At 46.5% G+C, this 14,862-nt stretch overlaps 1 pseudogene; it reads right to left on the bottom strand.

Moving 5' to 3' along the window:
* LOC108538807 (60S ribosomal protein L37a-like) overlaps positions 1 to 8,884 on the bottom strand; it is an 11,774-nt pseudogene extending 2,890 nt beyond the window's left edge.
* Between the last annotated feature and the right edge of the window lie 5,978 nt (positions 8,885 to 14,862).

The raw sequence follows: 14,862 nt of genomic DNA, 5'->3' as shown, positions 1-14,862 counted from the left end.
CTTTTTTAGTAGATACGGGGTTTTGTCATGTTGGTAAGGCTGGTCTTGAACTCCTGACCTCAAGTGATCCACTCGCCTCGGACTCCCAACGTTCTGGGATTACAGGTGTGAGCCACTTTGCCTGGCAAAGAAATACCTTTTTTTTCTTTTCCTGAAACAGAGTTGTGCTCTGTCGACTAGGCTAGGGTGCAGTGGCATTTTTGTGGCTCACTGCAACCTCTGCATCCCCGGGTCCAGAGGTTCTCCTGCCTCAGTTTCCCTAGTAGCTGGGATTATAGGCATGCACCACCATGCCACCTAATTTTGTATTTTTAGTAGAGATGGGATTTCACCATGCTGGTCAGGCTGGTCTTGAACTCCTGACCTCAAGTGATCCGCCTGCCTCAGCCTCCCAAAGTGCTGGGATTACAGGCGTTAGCCACTGTGCCTGGCAAAATCTCATAATTTTTAAGAAAGTTTATGAATTTGTGTTGGGCCATGTTCAAAGCTGTCCTGGGCTTCATGCAGCCCATGGGCCACGGGTTGGATAAGTAGCTGGGACGGTAAGCATGAGCCACCATGACCAGCTCCATTACCCTTTTATGTTCTTCCTCTCTCTCTCCCTTTTTTTTTTCCCCTCGAGATAGAGTCTCACTCTGTCACCCAAGCTGGAATGCAGGGATGTGATCTTGGCTCACTGTAGCCTTGACCCTCTGGGCTCAATCAGTCCTCCTACCTCAGCCTCCTGAGTAGCTGGGACTAAAGGAGTGTGTCACCATGCCTGGCTAATTTTGTGTGTGTGTGTGTGTGTGTGTGTGTGTGTGTGTGTGTGTGTGTGTGAGATAGGGTTTCACCATATTGCCCAGGCTGGTCTCAAACTCTTGGACTCAGCGATCTACCTGCTTTGGCCTCCCAAAGTGTTGGGATTACAGCCATGAGCCATAGCTGCTCCTGGACTATGGTCTTCCTCTCATTACTCTCTGATATTAATTAATGTATATTACCTTATTGTCTGATCCCTCTCTGGAGTATAAGCTCACTGAGTACAGAGACCTGTGTCACCATGGTCTCCCTAGCCTAGCCTGGCACATGACAGAGGCTGAAATGTTAATGGAATGAACAAATGAAGAACGATCTGTAACACTCAGGCCTTGCATTTCATCTGAGGCTCAAAGAGATGGAGTTTGTCCAGAGATTACAGGCTCTGAGCCCTCACATCTCCCATGACCTTCTTTCCATCTGGTTTCTCTGGGGTCCTGGGTGTGAAGTCCTAGCTCAAGTCAAGACATGAAGACATCAGAGCTGGGTACCACCTCTTGTGCCCTCATTGTAATCTAGCCCTCTCTGGGGTTCCTGCCGTCCTTCCAGAACCTCTGCGGGGGACTGAGGGTAGGCAGCTGGTGCTTGGCTAGAAAAGTTATCAGTTGATTAATGAATATTTGCGGAGAGCCTCCTGCAGGTTCACCCCAGGCCTAAAGTGAAGGCAGAATGCCTTGAAATCTGCTGCTGGTGAGTGTCCTGGGAGGACCTGGTAGAGACCAGGCCTGTTGAAATCCCCAGCTGTCCTGAAACCTCCTCCATGACACTTACTGGGTAGTATAAAGTCTAACCCTGAATGACAGTTTGTGATTTCACACTGAAAAATGTCAATGACACACAGTGTGACATTCCAGTTTGCTGGTTAGCACGACCCTTTCTCCCTGATGGCCAGGGTTTTTCAAGGCATGGTCTATAGACCCTCTGCAATAAACCATGACATGTTTGTAAAACAACAAAGCAGATTCGTAGCCAGCCCAGACTTGCTAGTTTGGAATCTCTGCAGTGAGTCTTGAAATATGCGTTTATCTCAACAGTATATCACCGCTACGACATCACACAACCAGTAATTGGTAGAGAAAGATTCAGCCCAGACAGTTGGGCTCCAAAGCCTGTCCTCTTAACTTTTACTCAGTGGTGCCTCTCAGTTCATCACAGGCTCACAGCCACCTGTCCCACTGGGAATGTCTGAAACAATCACCTCTCTAGTTTCCATTTGCACCCTTCCAACAAGCAGGTCCAATCCCCTTCTGGTGGCCACCTTTTTACTTTGGTTATGTGTTACGAAATCTGTTGTGAATATGCAGGTATGCATGTCTCCCCCATAAGCTCAGAGGTCAGGAAGTTATTCGGTTCACTTCCGCATCCCTGGAAGCCAGGGCAGGGCCTGGCCCAGACCAACGTCAGTCCCTGTGGGTTGCAAGAAGTATATATTCATCCAACCAATACTTCTTGTGCTTACGACCTGCCAGGTCCTTCCTAGGCATTTGGAATTCAGCATTGTAAAACCAAACAAAAATCTCTTCCCTTAAGGAGCTTATATTCTATGGGGGAAACATATCATATGAAATAATGGTTTCTGCGAGGTCTGCTAGGAAGTAAGTGAAACAGCTTGTAAGTGTATAGAGAAAGGTAAGAGCACTGTGGACTGAAGCAATCAGGGAGGGATTCCTGCAAGATGCTTCACTGGCATTGCCTTACCTTGTTGAAATCAACTACAAAGGCTCTTAAATTATTTTCTTCCTCTCACTCCCATGGCCAATGCCAAGGCCCTAGTGTATCAGGCACTATTTGTGTGTTCACAGCACGTTGACCAGGGTCAGCAGGGAAGGTGTGGGAGTAGAGAAACAAGTCAGGAGGTGCAGAGAAACAAGCCAGGAGGTGCAGAGAAACAAGCCAGGAGGTGCAGAGAAATAAGGCCAGGAGGGCAGAGAGACAAAGCCAGAGGTGCAGAGAGACAATTATTGAGTAGTGGTGTTATTTCAAGCTCAAGCAAAATCGTTGTTCTGGTATTCGGTCCTGATCTGCTTTTCTCGTGTTGCATTATCTTAAGCAAATTAATTAATCCTTTGAGCCACAGCATCTACATCTGTAAAATGAAAAAAACCCAAAAAACTAACAATGAGGTTGGTGTGAAGATTAAATGTGCAGCTCAGGTAAAGCGGGAAAGGTCAATGAATGGAAGGCATTGTTGCTATTTTGGTTAAAAAAACAAACAAACAAACAAACCAAAAAACACTTTCAAATAGTCCTCAGCCAAGATGAGGGGCATGGCAGAAAGAGCAGCACGCTGGAGACATCTAAAGCTCATTCAAACTTGGTGGACTCCTGGATCTTCAGTTCTCTGCAGGCGTTATTTCGTTGTTTTTATTTTTTACTTTTTGTTTTTTATTTGAGACAAGGTCTGGCTCTATCGTCCAGGCTCTAGTGCAGTGGTGTAGTCTCGGCTCACTGCAACCTCCACCTCCTGGGCTCAAGCCATCCTCCCACCTCAGCCTCTTTGAGTAGCTGGAACTACAAGCGCACACCACCATGCCCAGCTAATTTTTGTATTTTTTGTAAAGACGGGATTTCGCCATGTTGCCCAGGCTGATCTTGAACTCGTGAGCTCAATCTGCCTGACTTAACCTCCCAAAGTGCTGGGATTACAGGCATGAGCCACTGTGCCAGCCATCCTGCTGGTGTTATCGTAAAGAAGTAATCGGATCCCTCTGACCCTCAGTTTACCTATTCATAAATGGGGCTTACAGCTCCCTGCTAGGGTTATTGCAAGGTTTAAAACCACAGATAAAAAGTCTCCTTTTTGGTGCTTGGGACTTAATAGGAGCTAAACAAACATAATAAACATTTCCAGTCCCTCTCCCATTTTCCTTCCCACCTAGCCTGGAGGCATCTGAGATAGCCTGATGGGAGTGTCCTTCAGGGTGACAGGGTCTTTGGACTTTCACTCAGGAGCAGGCCTGTCCAGCTCAGGCCCCACCCAAGTGCCTTGGGCCAAGCTAAAGATTCTCTACTTAGGAGAGAAAGGCCGGCTGCCAAAGTTTGCCTGTATCAGGCAGAGAGGACAGGAATTAATCACCGGCCCTGCAGCTCACTCTGGGCCCTGAGGTGATTCGAAACCTCTCAGATTTAAGTTCCAACTGTAGGCTGAATGCTCCAAGGGTTCCAGTGCCAGCCTCTACCCTGCGATCTGGCCAGTACAGCCTGCCTGCTGCCCACCTGTCTTTCCACCTGGATGTCCTTAAGGCCAATGTGTCCATTTCCTATTGCTTCCGTAACAAATGACCACAAACTTAGTGGCTTAAAACCACACAAATGCATGATTTCACAGTTCTGGAGGTAAGAAGTCCTAATTGGGTTTTATCTGGGCTAAAAGCAAGGTATCAGCAAGATTGTGTCCCTTTCAGAGTCTCGATGGGAGAAACCATTTCCTTACCTTTCCCAGTTCCTAGAGGATGTCTTAATTCCTCACCTCGGGGTTCCCTTCCTTCACCTTCAAAGCCAGTTCAAAGTGATGGTGGGTTGATTCCTTCTTACATAGAAGCACAGTGACTCTCCTGCCTCCCTTTTTCATTTATAAGGCCCCTTGTGTTTACATTGAGCCCTCCAGGATAATTTCCTATCTCAAAATTCTTCACTTAATCAGATTTGCCGTGTGAGGTCATATATTCACACGTGCCGTCTTTCGAGGACATTATTTGACCCAGGAGTACACCAGAATGCTTGATTTTGCCACCCAAACCTGTTCTTCCTCTATCTTCCCCATCTCAAAAAATGACACCCCCATCTACCTAATCCAAACCAGGGTGTCCTTCATGATTCCTCTTTCCCTCATGCCCCACCCCTGCCACATCCACTACATCTGAAGGTCTTGTCTGTCTACATCTCTCAGCTTCCTCTTCTATGATCTTTGTCCAAGACCCCATCACCTGTCACCATGACCATGGCAGTAATTTCCTAACTGGTCTCTCCTTCCACTCTGTCCTCCCTACAGTCCATTCTCCAAGCAGCTGGGGATCTTTCATCATCACCCTGCATAAAACCCTCCACTGATTTCCCATCTCGGTTAGAACCAACTCTAATCTCTTTACCATGGTCTGTGAGGAAGGCCCTGCATAATCTGGCCTTGCCAACATCTCCCAGCTCATCTCTGACCTCTTTCTCTTGCCCGCTAAGTTCCAGCCATAGTAGCATCTGTGAATCCTCAAACAGGCCACAGTGGTCCTGGTCTCAGGATTGGAATGCCCTTTCCCTGATTCAGACACAGCTGGCTCATTTTGATCAATCCATTGTCAGTTCAGATGACGCCTTCTCAGAGAGGCCCCTCTGGCCTCCAGTTCTAATTGTTCTCCATCTTCCCCAGCCACCACAGAAGCTGGCTTTGCTAAGAGTTTGTATGTCTTCCCCACTAGAAGGAAGCCCTAGAGAGCAGGGAACTCATTTACCTTATTTACCACAGAATTCCTAGTACCTGCACCAGTGCCTGGCACACAGTAGATGCTCAATAAATTAAACACCAATGAATGTAATGTAGAGAAAAAAATTATGGTCCTTGGTTTATATTCACAGAAGTCTGAGATCTGAATGCATATAAATCAGCCCTCCTTGAATTTATTGAGCCTACTATGTGCTGCTTTAGGGAAGACAGATGGTAAGAAGCCAGCCTTACTACTTCCAGGACCTCACAGTCTGGGAAGAAAGAACATGTCAAAAAGAAGGTAAAGTTGAGAACTCAAATACAAGGCCTTTCTAATAAGCTCCACAGGGCAGGGGGCTTAGAACCCTGGGTGCTAGCAGGGTGCAGTGGTTCATGCCTGTAATCTCAGCACTTTGCAAGGCTAAGACGGGAGGACTGCTTGAGGCCAGGAGTTCAAGACCAGATTGAGTAATGTCTGGTCCATAGTGAGACCTTGTCTCTAAAAAAAAAATAAAAAAATAACTTAGCTGGGCATGGTGGTGCACACCTGTGGTCCCAGTTACTCGGGGAGATGGCCTAAGTCTGGGAATTCGAGGCTGTGGTGAGCTATGATCCTGCCACTGCACTTCAGCCTGGGTGAATACAAGACCCCATCTCTTTAAAGAAAGTCCTTGATTGCCTAGTGGGTTAGGAAATAAATAAATAAATAAAAGAAGAATGCCAGGCACAGTGGCTCACACCTGTAACCCCAGCACTTTGGGTGGATTACTTGAGCCCAGGACTTTGAGACCAGCCTGGGCAACATGGTGAAACACCATCTCTACTGAAAAAGAAAAAAAGAAAATTAGCTGGGCATGGTGGTGGCAGGCACCTCTAATCCCAGCTATTCAAGAGGCCAAGGCATGAGAATTGCTGGAACCTGGGCGGCGGAGGTTGCAATGAGCCAAGATCGCACCACTGCACTCCAGCCTGGGCGACAGACAGAAACTCTGTCTCAAACAAACAAACAAACAACAACAACAACAAAACAAAACAAAACAACCCTGGGAGCTCATTGAGCTCCCCTCTGGAAGAGAAAGATATTGTTTAAGGGAGTTGGGAATCCACAGACCAGGGAGAAGGGTCCATAAAGAGCTCTCATGACTGAGAAGAAACCCCAGTTATTTCAATAAAATTCTGTCTGAGGAACACAAGCAGCCTAAGATCCAACTTTTGCCCCAAGTAGTCTAGCTGTAGGGACTAGCAGCAGAAAGCACAGCAGGGCGTCCGAAGGGAGGTGGTGCCGGAAACTGCTGAAGAGCTTGAGTTTGGGGTCAGGCAAGCCTAGGTCTGTGTCCCAGCTCTACCAATGACTGCTGTGTCTCAGTTTCCTTGTAAAACTCTTCCTCCTTGATGGGGCGCGGTGGCTTATGCCTGTAATCCCAACACTTTGGGAGGCTGAGCGGGGCGAATCACGAGGTCAGGAGTTCAAGACCATCCTGGCCAACATGGTGAAACCCCGTCTCTACTAAAAATACAAAAATTAGCTGGGCGTGGTGGCGCATGCCTGTAATCCCAGCTACTTGGGAGGCTGAGGCAGGAGAATCGCTTGAACCAGGGAGTCGGAGGTTGCAGTGGGCCAAGATCATGCCACAGCACTCCAGCCTGGCAACAGAGAGAGACCCCATCTCAAAACAACAACAACAACAACAACAACAACAACAACAACAACAACAACAAACCTTCCTCCTTTGCCAGGTTGTTGTGAGACTTTTTCTTTTGTTGTTGTTGTTCTTTTTTGTAGAGATGGGGGTCTTGCTTTGCTGCCCAGGATGGTCTCAAACTCCTGGCTTCAAGTGATCCTCCCGCCTCAGCCTCAAAGTGTTGGGATTACAGGCATGAGCTACTACACCCAGCCTGTTGTGAGACTTATAAATGTAAAGTGTTCAGCACAGAGTTTAGGACTCAGTAAATGCTCAATAAAAAGCAGCTATTGTGATTAAAATAAATAGATGGGACACTGCGTGGGGCTCTTAGTGTTTTTAAGATTCTAGGAGCTGGAGGGGAGCTCAGTGTGGTCAAAATGTGTCTCAGTTATAGATAGGCCACAGGGCCAGTGAGTCACCTGGTGGGGTCCCAAACAGATCACCCCAGGAGACTGAGGCAGAGAGTCTATTGTGTGACCCAGATATATGTTTAACAAGCTTCCCCAGTGATAGGCCACTCAAGTCAGAGAACCACTGACTTCATGTGGCCATGCCTGGCAGGCCAGCCACCCCTGGTTTTTGCCTTTCAAAGCAGCAGCATTTGGACACCTTTCTCTTGGAAGCACCACACCAGGATAGATGCCTGAACCCTGCCTTCTGTTTCCTGGAGCAGGGCTTTGCAAGGTGCAGAGAAACACCTGGTTTGCAGGTCCCAGGAGCTGTGTAATATGCAGATTCTTGGATGGGATCCAGGTCTTCTGAATGATAATCTACAAGAATGTAAGGCTGGGTGCAGTGGATCATATCTGTAATCCCAGCACTTTGGGAGGCTAAGGCCAGGGGATTGCTTGAGCCCAGGAGTTCGAGATCAGCCTGGTCAACATGGTGAAACCCCATCTCTACCAAAAAAATACAAAAATTAGCCAGGCATGGTGGCACGTGCCTGTAGTCCCAGCTACCCGGGAGGCTGAGGTGGGAGGATTCCTTGAGCCCAGGAGGTGCAGTGAGCCAAGTTAGTACTATTACACTCCAGCCTAGGCGACAGAGCCAGACCACACATATATATACCCACACACACACACACACACAGTGTATATAAATATATATACATATATAAAAACTATATGTACATATACACAAATAAAACATATACATACATAAATATGTGTGTGTGTGTGTATATATATAAAAGAATCTAGAGGATGTGGTCCAGAAATCTGCAGAGGTGAGCTCCTGAGAACACTGGCTGTCTGCCCTTTGCTTGGATGCCTTTCCCTCATAATTTCACTACCTGCACTCTTTTATCCTCCAAAGCCTAAACGCCACCTCTTCTGTGCCACTGGCTGCCATGGCTGAGCCAGTCCTTTTGCCCAGCGGCCCCCTCTGTAACTGCACTTATGTCACCAAATGGTGGGATGTGTGCATATGCCATCTCCTCCCAGCACGTCCTCTCTTCCTTACCTGCTTACATTCATTTCCCCCTCTAATCTCAGCAGGTGTTCCATGAATGTTGGCGGTATCAATCTGGGGGTTAATCTTTCTCTCCTCTCCTGTCCTTCATTACATCAAAAATTCTTAGAAGGCGACTCTCATCTGTAATCCCAGCACTTTGGGAGGCTGAGGCAGGTAGATGACTTGAGGTCAGGAGTTTGAGATCAGCCTGGCTAACATGATGAAATGAAACCCCATCTCCACTTAAAATATAAAAATTAGCTGGGCGTGGTGGCAACCGCCTATAGTTGCATATACCTGGGAAGCTGAGACAGGAGAATTGCTTGAACCCAGGAGGCAGAGGTTACAATGAGCCGAGATTGTGCCATTGTACTCCAGCCTGGGTGACACAGTGAGACTCGTTCTAAAAAAAAAAAAATTCCTAGAAGGCAAAGTTTACATCCAAACACTAACCTTGCACTTCAACCAGCCTTAAGGAAACATTGGTGAAATGCAACGTTGACTCCTCTGTTGTGATCAAGTCCAGACTATGCATTGTTCCTAGTAATTAAGGGAGGCTGGGTTGGTTATTCTCACAGAATCAAGATTAACGATCTCCTAGCAAAGCTGTGATTTTGCCTGCTGATGAAGTCCTGCTTAATGACTAAAAATCATCTGTCTTATACTTTCCAGCCCCTGAAGTGAGGCACCTCCCAGAGGAAGTCAGAGGGAGTCAGGGCCTGGGACCAAGATCAATGACCACCTGGTATTCCTCTCCCTATGACTTGGAATTTCCACTAGCTAAACACTGCCAACAACCAGTGGCTTCCCATCAGGCCTACAGTAAAAAGCTAAGATCCTTAGGATGCCTACAGGGCTCTTGGTGATCTCCCTCTCCATACCCCCTCCTCCATTCCCCGCACTTCTTGTTATCTCTCTGACATCATTTCCTACAACTCTTCCTAAGTCTAGATTTGAGCTTCTCAACCTTGGCACTCTTGACATTTTGGGAAGGATCATTCTTTGGAGAATGTGGAGACTGTCCCGTGCATTGTCGGATGTAGAACAGCATCCCTGACCCTCATAGAGCACACTCCCATCCCAGTTGTGACAACGCAAAATGTTTCCAGACATGGCCAGATGTACCCTGTGGGGAGCAAAATGGCCGTGAGGACCACTAGTCTAGACCACTCCCGCCAGCCCTGCTGCCCTCCGTGCTGTTCACACTACTACTTCCGGGTCCTTGCACTTGCTCTTCCTTCTACGGGGGTCTCTTCTGCACTTCTGGTCTTTACTCAAATGTCACCTGCTCAGTGAGACCTTACCCAACCATCCTATTTAAAATTGCAACCCATCCTAATCATCCTTAAAACATTTCCCTCCTTCATTTTTCTCCGTAGCATTTATCACTGTTAGGCATTCCACAAGTCTCACTCATTTTTAGTGTCTATTTACTTCCATCCAGTAGGATGTAGCTCTATGAGGGGATGAGATTTTGTTTGTTTGATGTTTTGTTTTGGTCTTCTCTGTCCACTGCTGTATCTCTGGACTTAGAACAATGACTGGCACACAAAAGGCACCTAATACATATTCAATGGATGAGTGGATGGCTGGGACAGCTCAAATTCCTTTCTACCTCAGAAGCTGGTAGGTCAAGAGAGAAGATAAGCCTGTGTCACTTCTCCAGTGAATCCATGGTGTCATGGATTCGCTGAAGCCACCTGTGGGGGTGGACTCTTTATTGGGCCTTTAAGCATTTTACCTCCTCCCACACCAGAGTTTTTTTTCTCTCTCTCTCTCCTCTTTCTTCCTGTCTTTGTTTCTTTTCTTTTTCTTCTCTTTCTTTTCCTTCTCTCCTCTCCTCTTTTTTCTTTTCCTTCACATCGTCTTGCTCTGTCACCCAAGCTGGAATACAGTGGCATAATCATGGCTCACTGCAGCCTCAAACTCCTGGGCTCAAATGATCCTCCAGCCTCAGCCTCCCAAGTAGCTGGGACTACAGGTGTACACCACCACGTTCAGCTAATTTTTTTTTCCATCTTTTTAGAGACAGGGTCTCCTATATTGCCCAGGCCAGTCTTGAACTCCTAGCCTCAAGTGGTCCTCCCACCTCAGCCTCTCAAGTAGCTGGAATTACAGGTGAGAGCCACTGTACCTGGCAAGAGTTTTATTTAATTGCCCTTCTTGAGAGAATAGTGGAAAATTATGTGGGACAGGGGCTTTCAGAGCTGGCTATGAAAAGCAGTCATTCCTTCTTTTCTTTCTTTCTTTCCCCTCTCATTCTTTTTATAGCTGTATGTATCATGCATGTGCAACCTCATGTTACCACTGTCCTTTGGTAAGAAGCCTATGTTTATATATATATAGATGTTATGTAAGTAATAATATTAGTTTATCTTTTCTGGGTACTTCCTGAATGCCAAGTATTGTGGTAAGTATAGGGACCCCTTCATTTAACCCTCCAAACAACCCTAATTTTATTGTTATTGTAAAGTCTAATTGTATTGTTATTGGCAACCTGCTTCTACAGATAAACCGCCACAGCTTCCGTATCTGATGCAGAAACACATAGACACATATCTGAATTTGAAGCCAAACAAGACTGGGCATGGTGACTCATGCCTGTAATCCCAACACTTTAGGAGGCTGAGGCAGGAGGATTGCTTGAGCTCAGGAGTTTGAGACCAGCCTGGCTATGCAGTGAAATCTCATCTCTGCTTTAAAAAAAAAAAAAAAAAAAAAATAGCCAGCTGTGGTGGCATGTGCCTCTGGTCCCAGCTGCTCTGGAGGGTGAGGTGGAAAGATGGCTCGAGCCTCGGAGACAGGGACTATGTGAGCTATGATCACACCACTGCACTCCAGCCTGGGCGACAGAGCAAGACCTTATCTGAAACAAATAAACGAACAACAAAAAAGAAGCCGAACAAGATGGTTTGACTCTGGAATTCCTCTCATTCTTAACCACTACAGTAACCGCCTCTCTTGAAAGATAAGCTCATACCAGAAAGTCAGACGCTAAAGAAGGTAAACAGGTAGAGCTCACCACACTCCCCCAAAGGAACAGCTGTGAGCTGATAACAATTATACCAGCAGAATTGGTATACCAGTAAAATGTATACAAGTATATAAAAAGATATGAACACATATACCCATGTAGTTAGGTGGGTTTTTTAAATAAATTTTAAAATTTATTTATTTATTTATTTATTTTAGAGACAAGGTCTCGTTCTGTTGCTTAGGCTGGAGTGCGGTGGAGCAATCATAGCTTACTGCAGCCTTGAGTTCCTAGGCTCAAGCAATCCTCCCACCTCAGCCTCCCGAGTAGCCAGGACTATGCCTAGCTAATTGTTTTATTTTATTTTGTTGAGACGGGGTCTCACTGTGTTGACCAGGTTGGTCTCAAAATCCTGGTCTCAAGCAGTCCTCTTACCTCGGCCTCCCAAAGTGTTGGCATTACAGGAGTGAGCCACAGCCCCCAACTTAAGTGAGTTTTTTCTTTTTCCTACAATAGTAGTGTCAGACATTTTGTCTCACTTAGTTTTTTCACTCTCCAATAATACATTTGAACCAGATCTTTAAACTCCATTAAGTTGTTGCCTCCCTTCTTCTTCTTCTTCTTTTTTTTTTTTTTGGTGTGTGTGAGATGGAGATTTATTTTTGTTGCCCAGGCTGGAGTGCAATGGTGCTATCTCAGTTTACCGCATCCTCCGCCTCCCAGGTTCAAGCGATTCTCCTGCCTAAGTCTCCCAAGTAGCTGGGAATACAGGCATGTGCCACCACGCCCGGCTAATTTTGTATTTTTAGTAGAGACTGGGTTTCACCGTGTTGCCCAGGCTGATCTCGAACTCCTGACCTCAGGTGATCCACCCGCCCCGGCCTCCCAAAGTGCTGGGATTACAGGCGTGAGCCACTGCACCCGGCGTTGCCTCCCTTCTTAAAAGCCTTATGTGGATGTTCTGGCTGCTGGAGCTAAGGATGAAGGTAAACCTTGGGATGAACTGCCATTTTGCATAATGTGCTGGCTAAAACAGTGGCTAGATGGGTTAGGACTCTCACTTGTTCAGGAGCTACCTTCAGATGGGGTGTTTGTTTATTGTTTTTGTGCTTTAGCTTAGTTAGCTTCAAGGTACCAACCCACTGGCTGAGAAATGAATAGGTTCATTTCTCTAATAAGTCAGAGGTCTTCAAAGAAATGCTTTCCCGGCAGCCCCAGGTAATCCTGGAGATGGGGCTGAAGGAGTCCAGGGGCTCCTTAGGTGCCTTACGGATTGGATCCAGGATGCGTCACTCATTTTCCAGGTATGGCCACTGTCTTAAGTGCCAAACTCCTTGTAGCAGTTCATTTAATCTATACAACCGTACCAGGTAGGTCTCACCGCCTGGTATTACAGATGAGAAACTGATGCTCAGAGATGTTAATAACTCACCCCGAATCACACAGTTCATAAGGCGTAGAGCTGTATCTTTCTTACTTAGCTCTCATGGAATCACAGCAGAAGGTTGGAGCTGTTTGAAGTCTTCTAACTCTAGCCCCTTATTCCATATAAATGAAGCACAGCAGCCTAGGGCTCTCATAAAGTTGGCTGCAGGCCACGCAGCAGGTGTGAGGAATTGGCTGAGGTTCCCCAGTTTTTCAAACGGCATTTGCTATAAAAGACCTCCAGGAAAGGGGTGGAATTGAATGGAGGAGATTCTGCATTCTGAAGCACCACAGGCATTAGAATAACTGTTTTCCTGAAGAGGATTTGCCCACAGCTCAACTGAACTAAGCTGTATGTCAATGTCAATATGATTCAAGGGCAGGAACCATAATCTATAACTTCCCCCAAAGAGAAAAGCCCTAGCCTGCTGATAGAGCTGGCCCTGGTGGGAAGTGGGAGGAATGAGGGATACTGTTAGAGAACTGAGACTTCAAATACTCCCACTCACACCAGCCCTCTGTTTTTTACCAACAGGGACGTCTTTGATTCTAGAGCCTCTAATTAAATCCCTCCATTCGCAATCTCCCAAAGCCAAAAATATAGTCACCCATAAGTACACTTTTTCGCTAGTCCAGTCTTTTCGGTTATAAACAAACATCAAGGCTGAGCGTGGTGGCTCACGCCTGTAATCCCAGCACTTTGGGAGACCGAGGCGGGCAGATCACAAGGTCAGGAGTTCAAGACCAGCCTGGCCAACATGGTGAAACCCCATCTCTACTAAAAATACAAAAATTAGCTGGGCATGGTCATGGGCACCTATAATCCCAGCTACTCGGGAAGCTGAGGAAGGAGAATTGCTTGAACCCAGGAGGTGGGGGTTGCAGTGAGCCGAGACTGCGCCATTGCACTCCAGCCTGGGCAACAAGAGCGAAACTCCATCTCAAAAACAAAACAAAACAAAACAAAACCATCAAAACCCTCTGCCCAAAGGGGTGTAATCAAGGATGCTCCTGGCAGGATTGGCTGTATTCATGAAAAGTTAGAAACTTGCTAAATGTCCTTCAAGGGGAGAGCCAAGTAAATAAATTGTGCCAAATCTGAACTGTGGTGTAGTCTGAGCACCCCCCACCCCCAGAAAAGAATAAAATGCATCCAAAGATAATAAGGTCACTAAGACCTACTAGTAACTGCATCAAACCAAGTTGCAGAATAAACACAATAAATAACCAAAAATTAGGAAAGAATACAGAAAGGGTATCACAACTTCATAAGGAAAATTTGAAAAACACAGAAAATTGGAAGTAGAATCAATCCTCCCTCCAAGACCCATTTTCTGAAAAGAAACCATTGTTTTTTTTTTTTTTTTTTTTTTTTTTTTTTTTTGAGACGGAGTCTATGCTCGGTCGCCCAGGCTGGGAGTTGCAGTGGCCGGATCTCGGCTCACTGCCAAGCCCGCCTCCCAGGTTTACTCCATTCTCCTGCCTGCCTCTCCAGTAGCTGGCACCTACAGGCGCCCGCCCACCTCCACCGGCTAGTTTTTGTATTTTTTAGTAGAGACGGGGTTCACGTGTTAGCATTAGCAGGATCGGTCCGATCTCCTGACCTCGTGATCCGGCCGTCTCGGCCTCCAAGTGCGGGGATACAGGCTGGCCCACCGCCGCCCCACCGCGCCCGGCCAAGAACCATTGTTAATATTTGATGTATTTCTCTCAGTTTCCTGGCTGGATGTGGTCCTGTCACAGAAAGTGGTGGTCAGAACACACTGGAGTGTGACCAGGGCTGAATCACACGCAGTTTTTTCATCCCCTACCTAGGCGAGCCTCAGTCTCCAAATCTGTTACATGGAAGTTATTCCACACTCTAGGGTTGTTGTATGGATTAAATGAAACCAAGTATGGAAAACACCCACCTCGGTCCCTAGGAAATAAAATTAATATATGACAGTCATTGTTCCATTTCCCTTAACGTTTTAACATAATTGATTCTGAATGTTCTTCGGAGTCTTTAAAAACTCACCTCGAATGGCCAGTTTTGAATGGCTAGATTCTAGTTTCTTTGCCATTCTCTTAGGAGAAATGTTTGGGCTGCTTCCATTTTTACTTTCTTATAAATA

The sequence above is a fragment of the Rhinopithecus bieti genome, unplaced genomic scaffold (genome assembly GCF_001698545.2).
Source record: "Rhinopithecus bieti isolate Rb0 unplaced genomic scaffold, ASM169854v2 scaffold_13348, whole genome shotgun sequence".
NCBI classification, from domain to species: Eukaryota; Metazoa; Chordata; class Mammalia; order Primates; family Cercopithecidae; genus Rhinopithecus; species Rhinopithecus bieti.
This window is presented reverse-complemented; position numbering and strand designations above follow the sequence as displayed.